This window comes from Macrobrachium nipponense, chromosome 6, assembly GCF_015104395.2.
Source record: "Macrobrachium nipponense isolate FS-2020 chromosome 6, ASM1510439v2, whole genome shotgun sequence".
NCBI classification, from domain to species: domain Eukaryota; kingdom Metazoa; phylum Arthropoda; class Malacostraca; order Decapoda; family Palaemonidae; genus Macrobrachium; species Macrobrachium nipponense.
Window position 1 is genome coordinate 110396907 of NC_061108.1, and position 12500 is coordinate 110409406.

Below are 12500 nucleotides of genomic sequence, written 5' to 3' on the forward strand. Positions count from 1 at the left end.
GCTATCAATAAAGCGACTAAGAAGAACGTTTTACATTTTAGCAGTGACATGAATGAAATAACCTGTGGTATTGAGCAGCATGATATCGTCATATCCTTAATAGTGATGCCGATAATCTGCAGAGTTCGGAGCGCATTCTAGTTTTTTAGGAAACAGGTACGAAAGAAAGAGTTGGAAGTTCTCCGTTGCAAGAGAGCACATAATAATTATTAGATGCCCCATCAAGATATCACCTCGTGCATCTAGTAATCTCAATCACCATTGATGACGAAAAGGGAACTAGTTCTCTGAATAATTTCATGAAAAGGAGAAAAATCACAGGTTACTAAAGATAACCGTGTTTATTATATGTATAACAATATTCAAAAGACAGTAAGCAAAGCACGGATGGCCAGTGGAACAATTTAGAGTATTCTTGTAATCTAGCTTGAGCAAAAATAACAAACTATTAATGGAAAATTTTTTCAGCACTCAGCGACTGGAGAAAAAAAAAAAGGGAAGATCTCCGTTAACATAATTATTCAGAAGGGAGAACCGTAGCCCATAAGTGTTGTAAGATGCTATTTTGTACATTTTCGTAACTCAGTACCTGTAACATGCCCTGGCATGAATCTGCAATTGGTTTATCTTATTTTCTTTTCTACTGTTTATGTCAACAACAAAGACTAGAAATATTGAATGAAACAAATTAATATCCTTTATCATAGCATACGCGGCCATCCCCTTACTTAAGCATATAGCATTAGCCAAAATAATGTAACCCCCTTCCCCCTCCCCAACACACACACAGAGCCTCAAACCAATTCCCTCCACCAGACCAAGATAAAAATAAGAAAAAAAAAATCCGGAATCGGGTTCATTATTAACACCTAATTAATCAGTATTCAGTATATCAGTCTCTCCTGTATGATATAAATATTTATATTGCGTGCACTCTGATTGATTAACTTTCTTTTTAAAACCCGGATGAACACCAGAACGGCTACCCTAGTAATAAATGAAAAAAATCATTGCAACAGAATAGCTTGAAGACTCTGAGAAACGAAATATATCAGCTACACTATTATTAAGAGTAAGTTGCTATCAGACGCCGTGAAAACCTCCATCATAATCAACAATACTGCCCTTATAGAAGGCCTCTTCCCAATAATAATAATAATAATAATAATAATAATAATAATAATAATAATAATAATACTAATATTTTATTAAAAATAATGGCAGAATTCACGGAATTGATTTTGTACAATATTCTTTCAATTCTCCTTATGATTTGTCTTTCTGGCGCGCTGGTATTATGAAGCAGCTTTCCAATATTCATCGTGCTGTAGGTCGTCAACGGAATTTCGGGCTGGTGTTATCAAAGGCAAACTGTTTATCAGGGACAGGCTGGGGTCGTCAACAGGTATACAGGTGCGTTTCGTAGGTCGGGAACAGGCCGTAGTCGTCAGGGGTCTATCCGGTATTCCTTGATTTTTCTTCGTTTCTGGTTTTTAAAGGCGTCTACATGTTTCGGCCACCTCGTTTGGCCATCTTCGGGACGGGATCGCTGAGTGCAATGGTCTGTGTAAGCAAGCAAGCAGGGGGGGAATAGGATGGAGTGGGGTTAGCCCCTTGGGGGGCCCCAGAAGGAAGGTAAGGTTTGGAAGGGTTATAAGGTTTGGTGAAAGGAAGGTATTAGTGCTAGTGAATAGGAATGGGACAGACCCATTTGTCTTTTGTTGTTTAGTGTAGTATTGTCGTGGGATTTGTAATGAGCTTTTTAGTTCCAATATTGTATGAATTTGCTAGGAAGGCAGGTGGGCAAGGGTGTTAGTCAGAGTTAGTTGCTCAATCAGGCTCTTTATTGGTATCGTCCTCTCTCACCCCCCCCCCCCTCTCATGGTGGGGGTGGGTGGGAGTGAGCACTCAAACCACATAGTCTGTGTAAGCAAGCAAGCAGGGGGGGCATAGGATGGAGTGGGGTTATCCCCTGGGGGGTGCCCAGAAGGAAGGTAAGGTTTTGGAAGGGTTGTAAGGTTTGGTGAAAGGAAGGTATTAGTGCTAGTGAGTAAGAATAGGACAGACCTATTAGTCTTTTGTTGTTTAGTGTAGTGATTGTCTTGGGATTTATAATGAGCTTTATAGTTCTAGTGATGTATGAATTTGCTAGGAAGGCAGGTGGGCAAGTGTGTTAGTCAGAGTTAGTTGCACAATCAGGCTCTTTATTGGTATTGTCCTCTTTCCCACCCTCCCTTGGTGGGGGTGGGTGGGAATGAGAACTCAAACCACGTTGTAATGCTACATTTGTGTTATGTCCACTTGTTAGTAACTTATGCTATCTCGGGCTTCCGTCCCGTGTAGGGTTAGAGGTTAGTTTTGTGTGTGTGTGGTGGGGGGGGGGCAGGCTAGCTTAGCAAGTGTTCCAGACTCCTTGCCCTTCTAGGACTGCCTTTCCCCTTTATCTTATAATTAGAGTTAGTGGGTTAGTACTTCGTTCTTGCTGATTACCTACTTATTTAGAGATTTGCTTTACTTAATTATGCTATTTTAGTTCCCTACATTTTACCTAATATCTAGACTAATTTACCTTAATTCTAAGTGCTTAATTCTAATTATTAGTTCTAAGGGAACTTGGGATTTGATTCCCATTTTTAATTAACTTAACTTAGTTCCTTACTTCTTACTATTTGACTTCTAAAACTAGTTCACCTTAATTCTAAGTACTTAATGCTATTCTTAATTCTAATTATTATTACCTTCCGGGTCTAACCCGGTTTGTTCCGATATTCCAGGGGTTATCCTAGTTTTCGTTGTCACTGTCACTGTCACTGTCCGTGTCCACAAAGATGGGGTCGGGTAACCCGTCTTGGGTGAACCTGGAAAGTCGTCGCCACCAGAGGTGGGGTCTATAGTCTTCGTCGTCCAGGGAGATCAGGCTGTTGGTCGTTAGTTCTTCATCCTGGTCGGATAGCTTCTGCCATACCTTGTCTGCCAGACGGTAGAAACGGAAATTGATAGCTTCAATGCGGTATCTTGCATGAAGTCTTTCTGCTCCCCCGTCCCCCAGGTCTCGGTTGTTGCAGCCATCTATCCAACTCAGGACTCCGTTTTGGAATCTCTGTAGTCTTTGTCTGTTGCTGGTACTGAGTAAGCATGTCGGTATTATTGGGTATTCCAGGGCAGGTCTAATGAGCGCCTTATATAGGTGGGCTTTAGTCTTGGGTCTAAGCTGTCCGAATCGTGCTAATTTAGATTTGGTTACTCTAGCATCCCTGAGCTTTTGCTTGATGTGTGAGAACATCCCGCATCGGGTCAGGGTGAGTCCGAGTACCTTAGCCTTATTAGCAAACGGTATTCGTCTGTTGTCTACAATTACGTCTTCTGGTCTCAATGCTGATATTGAGAGCAGTTTGAACTTGTCCTGGTTGGTTTTTATTTTCCACCTTCTTTCATACTCATTGAGTTCTTTAATATGCTGTCCCGTCCGTAAGGCAAGCCTATGTCTACTTCTGTCATTCATCATTATGATCTGTGTCACGTCGTCCGCAAAGATAAGGTTGACACATCCTTCTGTCCTTGTGGTATGTCATGTGTATAGAATATGTACAGCGTTGGGGAGAGAACGGATCCTTGTGGAACTCCGCTTCTCAGCTCAAAGGTCTCTGATATCTCTCCTTCAAAGGAGATGTCATTCTGTCTGTCGTCTAAAAAGTTAGACAGTATTTTTGTCATTATGTCTGGTAGTTCTGAGTTGAGCAGCTTGTACTTCAGTCCATCGTGCCAGACTTTGTCAAAAGCCTTTGAAACACCCCGACAAACAATGTTGGCTCTGCCTCGCCGACTCTGATTTAGTGCTAGCAATTCGTGCATTGTAGCTATCGCTGTCTGAGTCCCTCGTTCTCGCCTGAATCCAAACTGATATTTTGGGAGAATTTCATTGTCTTCAAGATACATATTTAGTCGGTCCTTCATCAAGGTCTCCAGGATTTTCCCAGGTACTTCCAAGAGAGTGATTGGTCGGTATTTCAGTGGGTCATGGGTATTTTTTAGGTCCTTGGGTGAAAGAATCATCCGTCCTCTCTTGAATTTAACTGGGAAATAGCCTAGACTAAGCGACATGTTATTAATATTATTCAAATCTAATAGTGAAATATCAGGTAATTTACTAAGAATTAGTTTGTTAATGCCAGAGATACCTGGAGCTTTGTTTTTGAACCTTTTGATGGTATTCTTTATGTCTTGAATGTCAAATTTACTAGTTAGATAACTATCTTCATTCAGGCGAGTTAGGTCTGTCCGTTCATACAATGTTAGTCGGTCCCCTTCTGTTAGTAGGTGCTCAAGTATGTGTCTCTCATTGTTAGCGTCGAAGTGTCGGTTGTCCTCTGGGGATATCTGGAAAATTTTTTCCCATACTCCCTTCATGAGTCTAATTTTCCCAGGACTGTCTACCACCTTGTCCCCATTTTCGTCCAGTAAATAGTCGCACGGTCTTTTCATCGTACCCATAAGTCTTTTAATTTCCCTCCAGAATTTCATTACATTTGTATGGTCATCATACTTGAGGTCTACTTTACGTATAGTCCTGTCCCAGAATTCTTTCTGTAGTCTTTTGAACTCTTCAAAGAGGAGATCTTGGATATATAATATTATGTCCTTCAGTTGTCTTGAGTACCCAAAGTGGTCTGTATGTCGCTTAATATCTGTGTAATACCTTTGAAGAAGGTTTAATGCGTCACTACGTTTGGGCCCTGAGTTGAATTGTATTACTTTTCTTGGTATGGTGGTACTTATAGCAGTCAGGATGGTCGTAAACCAGTAGCCCAGTCTATCGTCTACGTCGTCTTTCATCTTTCCGTCCACATCATTTATGTCCACTCTGTCGTTGTCATATTTCCCTTCTATGTCAGACTTGAAGTCGTCCCAATTTGCTTGTCTATGATCAAAGACTGTCCGGGGTTCTATTTTTATTGGTGTTGTCAAGAGGGTAACATGCAGGGGTAGATGGTCAGAAGTCGTTACGTTCCCTCTCCTAGACGTAATATTGAGGCAAGCATTCCTGTTGCCCAGTATTACGTCTGGTCTTCCTTTGTTACTGACCATAGTTGAAAAATCTGGCCCTAAAAACTTGAGCCTGTTATTGTTAATTAATCTGCTTAATTGTATATCGCTTTGGTTAGTGTCATGTGTTGCAATAGTCATATGTTTTGCATTTAAATCACCTATTAAGTAGGTGGGCATCGGTCTTCGTGCTAGGGAGAGGTAGTCTTGTAGGTAGATGTAGTCACGTCTACACGGTATATATGTCGTTGCAATACTGACTGGTCCCAGTTCAGTCTCTATGGTTATACCTAGTGTGTCCTCAGTAAAGTCAAGCAGTGGTTTATGTCTGATGTTGTATTTAAATGCAACAGCAACACCAGCATGGTCCTCCTCAGCACTATTCTTCTGATACACTCGGTATCCGAAGGACTTGATGGGGGATTCATCCTGGATCCCTGTTGCATTCAATAGCAAGACGTCTGGGTCGAGATGTCTAAATTCATTATACAGCTCTCTATGTCTATCTTTAGTTAGCTTTAATACATTTAGCTGGATTATTTTTATTGTGTTTAACATGAAGATGAATTTGATTTAAAAAAAGCTTTATATAATTGGTTGGCTATTATGCTCAGGAGTACACTAAATATAGACATATAGAGCTGTGAGTCTTAGTCTCAGCCTTCGGATAACCTCTGGTTTACCTCTTCCCTGGTTGCCTCTACGAACTTTATGTGCGTTAGAGGGACACTTGCTTCCGCTATTAGGGCGTGTAATATTGGCCTTATCTTTGAATGTGGTAGGTTGGTTTTTGTGTAAGCCACACATTTTCCCTGTGTGTACCTATCTATTATTCAAATTTTACTATCGTCACTGGCTTTATGGTCTTCATTCCAGTCTTCTGGATATACAATTTCTAGTTTACTGTTCTTGATTTGTTCCACGTCTCGTTCCACCTCATCCATTGTACGGCCTACTTTCGAGTGTGTTGGTTTAGGTGTTATTTCTGTAGTTCTTTTCCTCTTGGATTTTTCCATTTCCATTTCTTCCTCACTCTCAGAGGCTTTTTCCGCTGCCCTTTTTGTCACTGTGGGAGAGTCCTCCATTACTTCATAGGAGCAGCTGGGTTCTGGGTTTTCTGTGGTCTGGTGGCTTGTTGTCTCTGCTGGCGCTTGAGTTTGAGTCTGGTTCATAGCCAGTAATTTCTTTATTATTTGCTCTCCAGACGCCATCTGTGGGAACTTTACTTTTGGCAGATTGTTCATTGCGTAGAACTGGTCAATGGCAGTCTGGGTAGGTGCCTGGGTTAGCCATATCCTGCATTGCTGCAAAGATATGGCCGTTATACACATACCACAGGCTCATGTCGTTCTGTTGTTTAGTCTGTGTCAGATGTATTCACGCTATTTATTGCATTCGGGTGGTTTGAAGAAATGGGTACCTCACTTTTCATTGGGCAATACCTGTGACGTCACGAGCGATGTCATCAGGGGGCCTGTTGCTGGTTGGCTGTCCTCTTCGTGGGCGGAGCCTCATCCTTATTGGTGATGCTGGAGGCCCCCTCGAAGGGCATGCTACCAGGTCGTCCTCATGGCGAGAGCTTGAGCTTCGATCACCCTCAGGGTTAGCTCTCATCCTGAGGGACGTCCCTAGTAACCCTGAGGGTGATCGAAGCTCAAGCTCTTGCCCTGAGGACGGCCTGGTAGCACGCCCTTCGAGGGGTCCTCCACCATCACCAATAAGGATGAGGCTCCGCCCTTGAAGAGGACAGGTATTGCCTAATGAAAAGTGAGGTACCCATTTCTTCAAACCACCCGAATGCAATAAATAGCGTGAATACATCTGACACAGACCATTGTACTAAGTGATCCCGTCCCGAAGATGGCCAAACGAGGTGGCCGAAACATTTGACGCCTTTCAAAACTAGAAACGAAGAAAAAACAAGGAATACCGGATAGACCCCTGACGACCACGGCCTGTTCCCGACCTACAAAACGCACCTGTATACCTGTTGACGACCCCAGCCTGTCCCTGATAACCAGTTTGCCTTTGATAACACCAGCCCGAAATTCCGTTGACGACCTACAGCACGATGAATATTGGACAGCTGCTTCATAATACCAGCGTGCCAGAAAGACAAATCATAAGGAGAATTGAAAGAATATTGTACAAAATCAATTCTGTGAATTCTGCCATTATTTTTAATAAAACTTGTTTGAAAGAAGGTCTGTTTCCAGCATACACAATAATAATAATAATAATGATAATTTCTGGTCAGAGGGTTCATCATTACCTTTAGAATTAAAGGCTGAACACAGAAGTTACAATTTACTGTCCCAGACATATTAGGTAAAACGTATAATAAAATGATAAGAAGATAACGAATAGAAACTAAAAGTAAGTAACTGTTGGACAATAATTATTTTTCTACGGAAGCTAGATTACAATTATGTCTGAAAAAGCTGATACTATGTATACGTGGCTAATGTTGGTCTGCTGGCTCCCTATCCATACGGGAACCGTAGATCCATATATTCTGAATCTACACCAAAAAGCGTTTACGGCCCGTGCTTTGGAATTACGACTAGATTGGCTCAGTGCAATGGACGTGACAGCTGTATATGATTTTTACATTCGAAATTAATTTGTTTTCCGTGCTACGCAGTCCTTGCCCCGTCCGGAGTTAAGGAAATTATAGCGGAAGATTGAAGTCATTAACTAGAGGAAGTTTATTAAAATCAAATGCCTTTCATATTCTATATTAATTCATAGAATAGAAATAATTTGGGACATAGATTTGCATTTGTGATCCTCTGTGTGCAGGTCTAGTGTTCATATATATACTTTACTGCAATAGATGTATTTACCTTGTAATCGTCCAAACATAATAGCTAATATATTTCCAGGTATAAATAATTGGATGTTCATCAGGGTGACTATTTGCTTGATGTATATGCTCTTGTCTTCGCACACATTTAACCACATTTATATCAATTTACACATTTTATTTATTTTATTCTGTTTCCCTCTTCGGACAGGTAATAGTTCAGGAGACAACTCACAAATATATGTATATAGGCTTCTTTCCTTAAATGGAGCAGGCTCCAAGATAATTAAAGGCAATTATCAGTACCTCCCCCTGCGTTAACTGCTGAATCATGAATGAACCTCTTCTATAGAGAACTCATACATAAGGCTCATCTTCAGCTCCTAGACACCCTACACTCTCTTTCCTATCTATGCCTGCTCTATGGTTTGTCATTATCAAGCCCTTTGTAATGCTTACATTCTCAAATGGAATTTTAGTATACATCCTCATTGGTAAAGAAAATAAGATTATGCCCTTGCAATTCTTGTTAAGTTTTGTTGTCTCTCCTATGATCTTTTTTACTCTTTTACCCATACCTCATCCTGTGGTTTCCGCATCTTCCACCCTGCTAACTGCCCTCTTTATAGGCCAAAGAATATCTTTCAAAGTATTATCAAATTTACACTATACGTTGTACTCTCGTGTCATTTAGATCTGCTTCTCTTCATTGTTCATCTTGCAGCAAAATCTGAAGCTAATCACGTTAGCAACCCAAGACTTCACTTCCCCCATATTACATATTTCTTCCTGCCTTGTGCTCCCTGTTTATCTTCTCACTTTTCATTCCCTAACACGTATTCCTGACCACCATATCTATCCTTTTGAATATTATTATAAGGTCTTCCCTTCTGTTTTGCAATTGCATAGCAAATAACCTAATTTTTCATGTACTGAAATTTCATTGCCCCATCCTGATATTCATTGTTTTCTCTCCTCACCTTCCTTAAAACATAACATCACTGCTGAGTCTATGATTTCAACCTAGAAAATGATATATATTTAAATTCACTCTGAACTTTGTCCAGTTTTCATTATATGCTGTGTCCTTGCTGTTCTTCGTATTATCTCACTAAATTCTCTTTTGAATTCCCTTACAGCTGGGTTTTCACAGCTGTCGCACCTTAATGAACTTTTCATTAAAACAAATAAGAATTAGAGGGACTCTCGCCACGACACTTCTTATTACGTCCTTCACTGTCCGTTTCACTTAATCTGAACTAATCCGTAATCCATCATATTCTCCTCTGCACATTCTATGTGCCAGTATGCTTGAAATTATTTTTCTGTGAAAACCATGTATTTCAGACCTTCAGTTTCCTTTCCATCGCATTGCTAAAACACTCCGTTCTCATTTGCTGCAGGATCTCGTCTTTTTTTGTTACCTATATCTGCATTTAAAACACCGCCCTTTCTCCGAACCCCGCAAGGCACAGATTCAAACACTTCCGAAATACTTTTTCGCTCTCATTCTTTCCCAGGTTTTGACCCCTACACTCTCACTGCCGCAGCTTTTTCTCCGGCAGTGCTCAATCTTACCTATACAGTACCTGAAATTAAACATTTCTACACTTTCATTCATCCCTAGGCTGCCTCATACCATGAGTACTAGTAGAGCTTCCGGCTATCCCAGGCTTAATTACTGTCTATCTCTCTCCTGAATACATTCCCCTTTCACTTATGTCTTATTCATTACCAAAACACTACGCTTCTTCCTCTCTTTTTCTTTGCATTGCATCCGCGAACGATGATATTAGCCTGTGTCTGTGTACGTATAGAGAAGCATTTACGTAACATGCACAACCATATAAGATCATATATGCTGCAGGTATCTTGAACGCAAATTTAACCATATAAACTTACTTTAAGAAATTTACTGTCCGTTTTTCTTCATGCAGTCATTATCCCAAACGTTTGTTCCACAGTCAATTGACTTCGTATTAACTTTTCCCAAAAATTTGTACGTGATTTCCTCACAGTACTTTATCCAGTAATCGCTTGGTATTTACATATTATGACTTAACTATTGGATTGCGTAAAACATATAGACGACGATAACAACTTCAATTACCTATAGAGGAATTACTAACCTGGGTAAACTCATGCTAAGTAAGTAGACGGCCTAACGAAGATATCGTTTATTAATAAGATTTGTCGACCACAGAATATAGTAATGAGAGTATATAACTGATCCCCAAGTGGCGCAGTATTGAATACAACATCACAATAAGCTTCCGCCATGTTCAGTACCAGCACCTCTGAGTAGGTAACAAAGTTGGCAACATACCGGGTAAATACCCACAGAGGGATCACCAGCGTCGTTCACCTTTTATGTGGGTTACGCTTTCGCAGTTCCTATTTCACAGCATTTATCCAACGATTATTATCTCTTCCTCGCTCCTTCCACCTAATATTTCTGTATGATGTATTCATCAAAATATTATCCTCTTCAACTTTTTTCACAACAACGAACAGCCTCAAAATATGCTGACTAACCCTTTCACCTGCGCTAATATTTTCAGTAGTCTTCTATTCTGACACACACACAAACACACACACACACACACGCACACACACACACACACTCATATATATATAGATATATATATATATATATATATATAGTATATATATAAATATATATATATATATATATATATATATATTATATATATATATATAAGGCAATTTCTATACGTCTGTTTGTTTGTTTGTAAGCTATGCACACCCAAACTATGAGAGCTAGAGGTACCAATTTTTACCATCGATTTCCCCCCCCCCCCTCCCATACCCCATCCCCAGGAAGGTTTAAGTCAAAATCTGAAATTTGAGGGCCGTTTCTAAGGGGATCATAACCTCTCTTTTTCTTACTCCCTCGTTTTTTGCAATTCGGAGTTAACAGATAGGGCTACCAAATTTTAACCATAGACTTCCATCCCCACCAGGGAGGTTTTAGTCAAAATCCGAAATTCGAGGGCCATTTCTAAGGTGCTTATAACCCTTCTTTTTCACACTCCCCATTTTTTTCACAACTTTCGGAGTTGACATTTATGTAAAAGTGTTTCTGCAGGTACAAGCAGGCTCCCCACAAAGTGGGGGCCATAAGGCACCCTATCCTCATTAGTAAGGGCGAGTTATGGCGTAAATGGTCATAGATGGGTCTTCTGCATTCTAATTTGGTACAATGAGTTAACATAAATGACTACAAGCGCATTTAGCATCAATATCAGAGTTTAACTATTAGCGGAGTTTTATCAAGGGCCAATTTAATGAGGGGCATCAGGATGAAATTCTTTCCTGAACAACATGTTGCAACATGTATGCGTCTGCCGCCGGCCGGCAGTGCCTGGCTGAGCTGGTCAGCGACGTGGTAACGTTGGTTGGGGGAAAATGGATGTCCAGGTCTTTTAGAAGTGAATGTGCACTCAATAACACGTCTGGAGGACGGGTACAGCTATCATTATATATATATAATATATATATATATATATATATATATATATATATATACACATATGTATACATATGTATATATATATATATATATATATTATATATATATATATATATATATATATATACACACACATATATATATATATATATATATATATATATATATATATATATATATATATATATATATATATAGTATATTTATGTGTATATATATATATATATATATATATATATATATATATATATATATATATATATATATAGTATATTAAAGAGAAAAAGTCTTTCTGGCTTAGCCATATCTCTCAAACAATTATTGCTGTAAAAAAACTGTTTGGGTGCCCCCCCCCTAATATAGTTGCTATTTAACCGCTCCCCACCCCCCCTCTCTCTCTCTCTCTCTCTCTCTCTCTCTCTCTCTCTCTCTCTCTCTTTTATATTTGCATGGAATTTGAGATCCTTTCAAACTAATTTAGGAAAAGTATGTGTGTTTAGTAACGCGAAGTTATTTACATTTATGGTAATTTATTCTCCCCCTACAAAATGTGGCACGAGCGCTTGATCTCGCTGTATAATTCTCAGTGAAAGAAGTTTGTTTGTGTCGTCCAAAAGCTCCATTTCAAAGGAAACAATGGGAAAGCTATCTGTTATATTTTATTTTTATTTCTCTCTGATTTTTTCTTTTTTTTTTGGAATCTGCGTAGGTTTTGTTGTCTGATTTTTGTATTTTTTAATATCAGTTTATCTCATGATTATAAATCTTTATAGAAGTTTTAGATACTCATCAACGTTTTCGACAATTTTTTTAGCCTTTGAAATCTTTTTCTTTCTTTCAAGTCTTTGAAAGTTGTAATTGGATTTCAAGGACAATATATTAACAGTTATTAGTTCTAATTAGGAAAAATCTACAACTGACAAGCATAAACATCTTTAAGTCTGCCCTTGTTACTTAGGAATAGATGTACCTTGAATCATGAATATTTTATGTACTATCTTTGCAACTCAGTGATAATCTAGTTTAACCCTCTGCCAAGAGAATATTTATACGATAAACGACTTTAAACGGTTGCCTAATTGTAGGTAAAGGATCCCAGACATGGAATGTGGAATACCAGAGTTCAGAGTTTATAGCACCTGTCAAACTCTGAGAGCA